General features: G+C 35.6%; 1 protein-coding gene across 12 annotated transcripts in view; it reads left to right on the top strand.

Annotated features, from left to right (window-relative positions):
- Positions 1 to 12,011, top strand: part of Ih (hyperpolarization activated cyclic nucleotide gated potassium channel Ih) — a 99,011-nt gene that overhangs the window by 76,485 nt on the left and 10,515 nt on the right. The gene's annotated exons all lie outside the window — the stretch shown is intronic.

The following is a 12,011-nucleotide window of genomic DNA, read 5'->3' as shown; positions in this document are numbered from 1 at the left end:
CTACTACTTGTGTTGTCAATTGTTTTATGCGTTTACATTGTCTAGTTGCCAAGACATATTAGTTGCTACACCGATAAATTGCAATGATAGAGCTATATTGCACTACATATATCTTAGAGTTTCTTTTATATCTAGCACTCCTAGGAAAATGCCCCAAATGGATTCTGTAGGATGTTAGCAAATAATTAGACAGACTGAAACCGGAGCTTATAGTGGTCTAGACTCTAGACTAATACATCCGAGAATGCCCTCGATGGAACTAGATAGAAACACAGTATCATCTTTGTTAGAGGAACAAGATCCCAAAGCGCCTTACGTCGGAATGCAGATGCACGAAACAATTCACTTTGAAGTTTACTCTGCGAATAGTGACAACCAACATTTAGTTTAGTTATTCAGTTAACTCTAGTTAAGGCCTTTTGTTCTCTTCAAGAATCTTCAAACTAAAGTTAGGCAGTGGCCATAAATAATTACTTAGCACAATGTTATTTTGATGTATGTTCTAAAGCTTTAATACATACTTAAGTACATTGAATGCTAAACGATTTGTAAGCTATGTAGTATCTTGATTTAGTTTCTTGTAATTTTTCCTAAGTCAAGCCTGACTTTCAATGCAATTTAGTTGTGGTATAAGCCACTATTCTCTCACGACCCAAAACTGCTACTTCATTCATTTCCACGAAACCTGAAACCTGTATTACAATAACGCCCAGCTAAGCCGCGCACAAAGGGACCCAAGACCGCTACTCAAGCATATTACAATGAACTGCACAACTGGTGCATTAGCAGGTGCTCTTCATTATAGTGCCATTATTATAAACGCTACCATTAACGCCGATTCACATACGATGACATGTGTATATTTGCTGGGTCATAAAAATGTCTGCATGATGGATGATACGTGCAGTACTTAGCGAGAGATAAAGCTCACAGTTTCTGACCTTGTTTTCAATCATTTATGTTAAAAAATAAACAGCAATATTGTTAACATTAGTAACATTTCCTAAGACTGTTTGTGTTGTTCACGTAACTTTCTAATGTGTGTTAATTATAGGCCGTGTCTTCTTGAAATCCAAAGTTGTAGCGAAAATAGGTGATTTCCGAGATTGAGATGAACGTGACAATCTGTGATTACTGAAACAGGTATTTCAATGACCTTACAAATTATTCCCTAGTGTCTTGCTAGTTAACAGACGGGTTATTCCATCCAGTAATTGCTCCAACCATACCATCTGTTGTTCGCATTGTTAGCCCAGCCAACAGTGATCAACCAGTCTTCGGCAAATATGGCTAACACTCAAACCGCATACCTCGGGGTCATCTGGCCTATTATGATATGTGTTTCTGATCTTGAGTCTTGACTATTCTGAATTTGGAAACATTTCTGTTGAATCATGAAGGTGATTATCTCACCTTCTTTCACGAATTCTACAAGTACTAAACGTACTTTAAAAGCACTATAAATACATGCAATAACCTTCAAAGATTTAGATGAATGTATGAAATATGAATTCAACATTTGGCATTTCCGCCAGAGCCTGAGCCGGAACGCTATGAATGAGTGGGCTTTCCAATAATAGACTATAAATTTTTGATACGGCTGAATGTACCGTATGATCATAGCAAAGTGTTTTTTTATAATGTTAATTACGAATATTTACAAAAACTAAAAAACATATTCGCTTAGATTGAGGGATATGTTTTACTATTTGGAATCTATTTGGAATCAAGCCTTTCAGAGGACACTGCTGATACGATGGTATAAATCATCATTCTTCGATTTTTCTGCCCCGTCCACCGTGAATAATGATGCAGTCATTATTTCAACAAGCAACCCTCGATCGTGACAAATGTCCGATATAATTAACGAATAAAATACCACCGCGTTCGTGAGTTGGACTCGAGTATAAATTAATTATGTTACCATCGTCAGCGCGCTTAATCAATACGGATTATTATACAGGATCAAACTGGATGAAACTTGCATAATTCAGTGATGCAAATTAGTGATGCGTTGAGTACTATCGATACCTTTAAGCTCTTACATCGTTAGCTCAATCGAATGCACTCTTTATTACTATTTTCAATTAGTATTTTAATTGAGATATAGGTACATACCTATTGAAATGAAGCAATTAAAAAGGAGAATAGAGTGTATATTCTGTATTCAGTGATAGACTGCTTTAAGTTTAGCTAGCATCCAACCCAATCTTTTCAAAGATGAGCCGTAACGAACAGAAAAAAAAGTTAAGTTTACCACATTTTTGCTTTCCTGAAAATTTGAATTTACTAGAAGAAGTTGACGTTGAAGGTTTTGTAAAAAGCTGTTATATTGATACCGTTAAATTGTTTACAAGTAATATGTTTGTATTTGTTTATGCAGAGTATAATTGCAATACAATCTAGTGAGTCACATTTCAGTTCTTTTCACCGATTAACCAGACACTAGCACGTCACTATAATATCAATGATCGGAATTTCGCACGGGTCACCGCGCGCATATCTGGACACGCCTGTCTGGGCCTAATATGACCCGGATATGTGGATAATCGCGGCCGATAACTTTATCGGCATTAGGTTGTAACTGATGTTAACGTGACGTCCATTTGCGTCCATTTGTTCGCTGACTACGCGTTTAGATTGCAGCTGTGCATCACTATTGCTACACACGTGATGCGGGCTTTCCCAGCTTGGGAAGGTTTTAGTGTTGCTGAATAAATTTAATCTTTGCCCTAAATTGTAGTACATCTATTTGCGAGTACACACACACTGAGATTAAAAGCAATAATTTTAATTATTGGTTGTAGGTATTATATGTATGTCTAAAGGAATATACAATTAATACAATAATGTTCTATTGTCTTCTAAGTCACAATATACACCACAGATAAATAATTGTTCATAATTTATGAATCTATGCACTCCTAAACAATAAACATCAAATAAAGCATCTGCTAACGTTTCCGCGAGTTATAAACGGCAATGAATCGTAAAAAAATCCAATCATCAATAGCCGCTAAGAGATTACAGCTGGATCCGCTTGTTACGACCAGCTCATATTATATGTGGTATGTAGGTGCTTCGGAATACGCCAATGCTATGGTGGCCATCAGTTCGATTCAATCAGTACCTATAGGAAGTTGTGAATCAAATCTATTTTATTTATCCTCTGCCATATCAAGTTAAACAAAATTATTACACTTCTAATTTAAAATTGCACGCTGAAACATTGAAAAATGCTTCATAAAAAGGCAATAATGTTATTTTCTTTAGAACCTATATGTAGGTGCTACACTCGCGAGCAAAAGTATGGAATCACCCCATAACTACGGACACCATGTTTGTGTTTTTAAACTACTTACACACGTGCTTTGCTTTCACGTGGCCTGCACTATCCAACGATTGCCTCTTTAAAATAAAATAGAATTAAGCACATACCTACTCTACGTAATTTCTTTAAAAAATATTTTAAATCAATTAAACTGGCTTGGCTCATGAAAATAACCTCGCCCGACAATGCCAATGCGATCTAAGTTAAAACGAGCTTATTCAGAAGATGCCTATTCCCTTGTACTTTGAAGGCCCAAAGTTTTCATGAATTCAGGAATAGGAATATACCTACTAAGTTCAGTGATTAATAGTCCAGCTTCTAAAGCATATTGCCCCCAGCCATCAGTCTGTTGATGTCTCTCATTCCGCGATGGAGCGTTCTGTTTAACGGCATCTTAAATGGCTCACTGGATGCGGATATCCGAGTTAAAAATTCCGCGGCTTTAACGAGCGCCATCAGGCCCGGAACGACCTTATTATGGTGGATGAGCCTATAAAATAGGTAATTTTCAAGCGTAGCACATCGCCTGTACCTGTGTAGCCTTCGATTTTTAGCATGCCTAGATGGAACTGATTTTTCTGACACTATTGTCACATTGTCTTCTCCTTTGTTTCAATACATGTTATTAATACATTAAAAACTACTTTAACGAGCGCCATCAGGCCCGAAACGACCTTATGGTGGATGAGCCTATAAAATAGGTAATTTTCAAGCGTAGCACATCGCCTGTACCTGTGTAGCCTTCGATTTTTAGCATGCCTAGATGGAACTGATTTTTCTGACACTATTATCATATTGACTTCTCCTTTGTTTCAATGCATGTTATTAATACATTAAAAACTACTTTAACGAGCGCCATCAGACCCGAAACGACCTTATTATGGTGGATGAGCCTATAAAATAGGTAATTTTCAAGCGTAGCACATCGCTTGTACCTATACAGGGTGTTAGGTAAATGGGTATATGAGCCGACACTAGCCCATGTTAACGTATGCATATAAATGGTATGGTGAAGTCAGAAAATTGATATCATCATTTCAATTATTTTAATTTTCATACAAATCTGATTTTTATAAATTTTATGAACATTTAAAAAATTTAAATGAAGATAGTATCAAATTTCTGACTTCACCATACCATTTAATTATATGCATATGTTAACATGGGCCAGTGTCGGCCTATATACCCATTTACCTAACACCCTGTATAGCCTTCGATTTTTAGCATGCCTAGGCGTATGAGGTGGGAACTGATTTTTCTGACACTAAACATATTAATTAACTTCTCCTAAAAACTAAATATAATCATACAAATTAATGAGACATTCATTTGTGTTAGAACCAGATTATAAAATAATCTAAATTATATTTTCTGCTATACCTTCATCAAATGGAGGAGACGTAAATTGTCTCTTTAACAAAGTTAATTAAATATCTACTCGTTAGGACCGCTTGGAAAGAAAATGAGTCTTTAGAATTTCGCAAATTAAACTCACTTTGTCAATGAGATGGAATGGAAACAAGGTATTGAAGAATTTAATGTGTCTTTTTAAAGTTTATTTAACTCAACCTGTTGGAAAGTAAAATAGCCGAGGATTTTATGAAAAGAAAATATGGAATCCCACATAACAATTCCGCTTTTCAATCCAGAACACGTAGCAGGTAAATGCCTCGATACTATTGCGAGAAAACTGACGGCACATTTCCAATGAAAATTGAAAATTCAATCTTTTCCATTACGCTCTGTGCTATCGCATTTGAATGCACAATACTAACTGCATAAAATTAAGGTTAATTAAACCAATTTGTCCCGACATTCGCGTGTGACAGAGCAATTTCTACCTAAATGTATTAAAAATAACACCGCTTTGCAGTTTGGTGGCACGGCGTAAATTTTTACATAACGAAATCCATTCAGTGATTGTCATATTAATTGAGTTGTTGACAGTGATGGCTTAATGACTAATTATTTAAAATCACCTGAAAAGCTGGAACAAGAACAAAATGATGTAAATTAAATAACTTTTCGAAGTAGAGCTTTAAAAATGTAGAGCTGAAGTTTATTTTAACAGTGTGATGAACAAATTTTCAAGAAATGCAAACATGTTAATGCCTGTATAATCTTTAAAAACCATAGCCATTTGTTACTTCGGTGCACTTATAAAGCTATTTTGACAATTTATGCGGAGATGGATCCTACTGTACCTAACAGTAATTTTTTGTTTTAGTCATTGGCATGCTGAATATGTTACTTTAAAGTTACCACCTACTCGTACAAGCGTGCCACAGGTATTCTCTGTAGAGCGGAAAAGTTTCATCATTATCACTATAGGATTTAAATTGCTTTCCATTTGTTCCACACGGGAGTCCTGCAATAACTATTTATGGCGGACTGCTGCGTAGGAGAATAAAAGTTTAATCGACTCGACCGTGTTACGCATTCCATTAATGATTGTATTTTGTTTTTTGTGATTTGATTTAATCCGAGTAGCATTTTGATTGGATAGTAGAGTATCAATAGGGACATACATACCTACCTGATTTTCTTGCTGAAATATCTTAGTATGATCTTAGAATAATTGTTAATGAGTAGTCATAATAATTCGCGTCGAGATACTCGTAGATACTTAAACGCTTTATTAATTTCTATCTGCTAGATTCAAGCAAGCTTTATGTAGTTATTAGTATTTTTGCAGGAACGAAATATTATATTCGTATAAACAAAAGGCAACGGCTGGATGAAAAGACGGAAAATCGTGCTCTATGGCGTCTATTAGAGCTTACGTCCAACAGTAAAAACAGTAGAAACATTGAAAAATAATAAATCATGACAATATGTGACATGGCAAAAACCTTTAATACCAGATCAAATCATACGTAACATTTCTAATAATAACGAGCAATCATCACACATAGAATTTTGTCTTTAGAAAGACAATGATATCTAGGGTAGCAATTCAGCTGAAAATGTATTGGCCAAAATGTTCAACTTTCTCATCAAGGTAACATCACAGTAGATGGCTCCAATTTAATGTCTATGATGAATCGGCCACCGCAGTTTACTGCTGCCATTGTGTTCGGACCATAGACATTCCATCGTAGACAATGCTGAGCTTTGTAGTGAAAGCAAACATTCACGGTTTTATAGAGTTGCGTTTTATGGCTATTACACATACCTGAGGTACACACACCTAAAGAATTATGGAACTACAAAAAAGATATAGAAGGGATAGGTATTATAAGATAGGATAAGAATAAAAGTTATGATCTAAAGCAATACAATGACACCTAGCTAGTCTTGGTACATAGACTCAAGTTAATCCAAAAGTTTTATTAATTATGGAAAATTAACACAAACTTTTCCTGTAAACATTAGATTGAAATCAATAAACCTATGTAGGTAGGTTCTTATTATTACGTATTTTCTATCTTTTGGAATTGAACAAGCAGTTATGCAAGCCTTAACAGCATTTTAGGTTGCACAATTTGTAAGTCCATACCACAGTGGATGCGCCAAACAACTCATTCGTGTTGGCAATAAGCCACGTAGCAAATCTAACAATTCGGATATCTAGTGCCCTGCCTTTTCTGTTTTTCTTGCAGTTTTGACATCAATATGCAAATGCTTTCAAAGATGATTACATAATCTGAATTTCAGTATGTAAAATTACACACCTAAAATTTTTGTAGCCCAACTTCTCTTTCTAATATGTGAGCTGAAACAACTCTATATTCTCTCAGGTATAAATATATATATATAGCATAAAGCCTATTAGGCTTTATGCTACTTTACAGATACCTGATATCTTAGCTATTTATTAAGATACGAGTATGTCACACGACAAATATATTTCTTTTGAAAAAAGGCTGTTTTATCGTGCCTATGTTTAATCAGAAAACTAGGAAACGGGGAAAACTGGCCTATGTTTCATTCAACTAAAACTGTAGCCAAAACTACATTATTTATTCAACATACAGAATAACTAAATTCGAGACGGACGCACAAAATTGTAAAAGCACAGAGCAATCATAACTGTGGTCCATCGAAGAGTCGGTTCAGTCTCTCATATGATATTAATAGAATTTTTACAGCCGCAACCTCAGCTTTTATATGCGTAATTTGTACAAATGCTACACCTCCGCGATCCAAGTGTTTCCCCGACGACTCCCGAGTGGATTATTTAAATTTCATTTCTACAGGAATGGAGGCCACATGTTGGGGTCTGAGTCTATATTACGGGAAAGGGTAAAAATTGCTGTTTGTATTGTTTTTGAGCTGTTACAGTTAATTCCATTTTTTAAGATAATCATTTTAAGGTAACTAGAACACTTTTAGATCCTATACATTTTTTTACTAAAAAATATTCCAAGTTCTCTAATATCAAAAACTTTTTTTCTTGACGTGACTTTTTTAAAGCTCATCATTTTATGAGCATTGCAAATATTGCGTTATGTAGATGATACAGTTATATCGTTATCGTCAATTTTGATAACAAAACGTTCAAAGAACTGAACTAAAAGTAATATCAAATTTCACAGCGTTTAATGAATGAAAAAATGTATTAATAAACAAAGATTTCATTTAAAAGCTTTTCCAAAAAGTAGCTTAAAATACCAAATAGTGAAATACTCGTAGGTTTGTGTATTGGCCATGGATATTCGGAGTATATTTGGTCGCCTTATAAGATTCTGGAGAGGTAAACACTTCGCCAGTATTGGTTTTCGGAATGGAATCGACTTGGCCACGTAAACAAACATTGATACCAGTTTGGGAATGAAAGTTGTAACCTTAAACCAAATAAGACCAGAGCCCCGATTACGGTAACTTTTAACGTCTACAATCCAGACACGCTTCATCGATTCTGCGATACGATTGGTCAAAACAGCTGACGTACGCTGTTGAACGACCAATCGTATCGCAGAATCGAGAAGCGTGTCTGGATTGTAGACGTTAAAAATTACCGTAATCGGGGCTCAGATGATTTTAGGTTAAATCCTTGTAAAAGTACTACCGTCGATGAAACTGAAAATAGAATTACTTCTAATATGAAGCTGTACCTATTTTATTAGCATTATCCTCATGTAGAAGGTATTTTTCTAAATGGTCTTTTTAAAAACAGACAACAGGAAAAACGAGGTGAGATTTATCAGGCAAAGTAAATGATAGGTACCTATCACCCTAAAAACCTACATTCGCCCCAACACCTGATACACAGGCAGACTTTATTGAACATATTCCTGACCGATTAGTCTTTAATACTGTGAAAGTACCTATCAAAGATTTGAGAATTTAATAAGTTCCGTGAAACCGAATTAATCCGTGTATGATGGTTGTAATCCTCATAAACTTGAGTATAAACCAGCATTAAACTAAAAATCACTTTTTATAACCAAAAGTATTTCGAATAACAATTACTTACTATGTCCTTTAGAATAAAGCAGAAATCCCCTGCAAAACTGCCTTCAGCAGNTCCTTTAGAATGTCTACGTAGCGATGATCGTCCCATTTCCATTCGCCTGTTTCCATAAAAAGTATAGAAACTATGAATTATAGTTTCTACTACTTACACGATTCTTCAACAAATCATCGAATACCCAAAACTCTGGGCATCCGCCTCAAGAACGTGGCATAACTCACTGCCATCGCTCCCTCCGACAGTGGACTTATTGTGGAGATTTTTCTGGCTTATTGTGGGAAATTACAGTAATTTAGCTCTTTACGTCGGGCCACATTGCGGCTGAGGCGGAATGAACCTCCTGTTATGAGGCTACGCGTAAATGCCATTGTAAAATTACTGCGGTTCCTGAGGAAAAGGGGCAAGTGGACTGCTTGAGTAGGTAGAACGGTGGACAAGAAAGGTTATTGTAATGGGAAAACTTGGGACTAAAGGTTTCACTTTTATCATGGTGATAACTTCTTATACATATAGGTAGTATAGCCTTTAACTGCTGAAGTCACAAGTATAATGGCAGACTATGGTAGCTCAAAGGCGCCTCTCTAGCCTCTACTAGGCTTTCTGTAGTTTTAATTCCCAATGTAAAGTGGAAATAGCACTCATAAGTGATTTTCAGCATATCTACGAAATTGCATGCTTAAAACCAAAACATCAGATTACATGCTTCGGAGAACACATAAAGCTCAAAAATGAGCCATATCAAAATAAACATGTCTGTCATAAAATTAAATAAAAGTGCTTTACCAAATTACCTCTTTATGCTATAGCACTCATGCTCCACTGAAACTTTATCAATTTGTGAAAATGCGTGTCATACACCCGTAACAAATGCTGACCTACTTAAATACTTGAATTTCATAACCTTGATAACTGATTGACTGATTACCCCGATATAAATAATGAACATGATCTCGTAAATCTAACTGAACTTTGTTTCTTTAGCTTGAATAAATCACTCTTGGCTTTTATAAACTTTTATGAATATCCTATGAAGCTTTTGATAAACTGATTCTGCAATGGATAGTTCTAGAAGCTGTTTTATTTGATACAAATTATACGTCAGCCGTTACAGTTAAAATATGAGGGTCTGCATCCAACATTATACGGTTTTATTTCCAAGTCTGGCTGCTTGACTTTATAAAACAATTTTAAACTTTTACACCCCGCTGGTGTGAAATGGAGTTTATTTTCTACGTGGTGGTTGGTAATACGAGTCCATTTTCTTTTCCCTGATCCTATTGCACCTGGATAAATATAAAACTTTATGCACCTACTCGTATAAACTTCTGTCTTTTGTGCTTGTTACTTTTTTTGCAGAAAACATTACGTATGGTTTTACAAATTCTTCTGAATCTGATCGATACTACTATCTATATTTTAGAGTTATTAAGGTGGTAGGGTAAGCTATTTTTGGGACGTGTTTAACAGAAAAGGCCTACATACTACTATGATACTACTTTAGAATTAGAATGCGATCTTGAAACAAAGTTGGTGACGAATGTTGCTCTGATTACAGTTAACAAGTCTATGAATCACTCATAATCGCTATGATTTTACAAATCTAAACGAATCAGTCATATAAAAAACGCTCATCCCCCATCCAGCCTTAATAGTGCCGTCAAATAAGGATATACCGTCATCGCACATTGTGGCGTTCAATTATTCACACCAGCTCAATATAAGCATGATGTTCGTCTACAAAGTAATGCGGCCACGCAGGGGACACGCTGCAAGGGTTGCCAAGTTTATATTAACCCCTTTTTTTAGAAAACTATTTAGTTCAGCTGTGTATCATTTGCTTAAACAGCTTTGTATTAATTGATATTTCTACGTTAGATATGGTCGTAATGCAATAATTCATCTTAGTCGTGACAGAGTGGTCGTGGTCGTCAGAAGTGTGATTTGTTGTGGGCAGATGTTGCTCGCCTTACGATGTCTCACCATCTTCTATTATCGTCTAATTTCATCATAATATTATATTTATACATAGGTAAATGAAATCACACCTTCAACAACAGAAATATTATAGTCATACTTCCTAATAAACACATGGATAGAATTATTTTTCAACGCAACAGTAGGCCACCTAATTGACCTCAGTGTGTCTATTAAGAAAAAGATATTGGTTTTAAAAAAAAGTTTTTGTGCATTCTTTCGCAATTTTTTAGAGTATTTTACTTTATTGATAGCACTTTTCACGTTATTTGGAGTGCAGTAAAATATGGTCTTTCAAAATTTATTGGAAGTTGGCATCCCTGCATCATGCGCGAGATTAAACGGCATGAGATCATTTGGATCATTTCACGAGCAATTGCGAATGAAATCGCCACTCTATTAGGTAATTGTGACATGCACGCGTTTGAACAACGATGCGCCATAGATTTACGATTTAAGTACAGATACATAAAATGATTTTAATCTAGAGTTTATGGTAGATAAATATAAGTTTTGAACAATTTTTCATCTGATAAGCCAAGGTACATTTTTGTTGCATCTACAGAATCGCTAGGTACCTACTTTGTCTTTATTTTAAAATGTGCCGTCCTTCATACATAGTCGAATAAAGTCTAAGTCCTCAGTTTTCTAAGAAAAGATATCAAAGTAATACTGGGCACTGGCTTAGATTCGTAATCTTCTGGGTAAGCTTGGTTAGTGCTCTTCCACAAAACACATCTAGACATTCCCGGATACATTGTGACCAAGCCACAAAGTTTTAAGAAATGCAGCAACTATTACTCAATTTATCAGATCACGAGTTCACCGAGGTTCAAGAATCCCACTTCCTTGAATGCGTCAACTCACTCTAACTACCGGACGAGGTCTTGTATTCTTGTGGCGATTCCACGTCAGTTGTTCCCATCTGTCCTCCCACTGGCAGTGGGGATCCATTACTCACCTGTCCAATCGAATTAACAGGCCATTAACTAGCATTGCAAAGGCTACAGACGATGGCCCGCAATGCGCTTGCTTTGTGCTGAATTTATGCTTGCTGACTATTTACTGTCAGAGATCGGAATAGCCCCGTTACTGCTTAAAGTGATAGCATAGTGGGGTAACTAATTCATGATCGTTATAGTGTCAGGATGACTGGTAAATTAAATTATGTTGTAGATTTGGCTTAAATGGGTTGACAATCCTAATTACTAACTGATTGAGAGACTTTCCTTCTCTTTAGAACTTCGGGAAAATCATACATCTTACATTCTAAGTCTACTTTATCTACAA

Source organism: Ostrinia furnacalis, unplaced genomic scaffold (genome assembly GCF_004193835.3).
Source record: "Ostrinia furnacalis isolate ACB-3 unplaced genomic scaffold, ASM419383v2 OfSCF1233, whole genome shotgun sequence".
Lineage (NCBI taxonomy): Eukaryota > Metazoa > Arthropoda > Insecta > Lepidoptera > Crambidae > Ostrinia > Ostrinia furnacalis.
The sequence above is the reverse complement of the archived record's forward strand: the minus strand, read 5'-3'. Positions and strand labels throughout refer to the sequence as shown.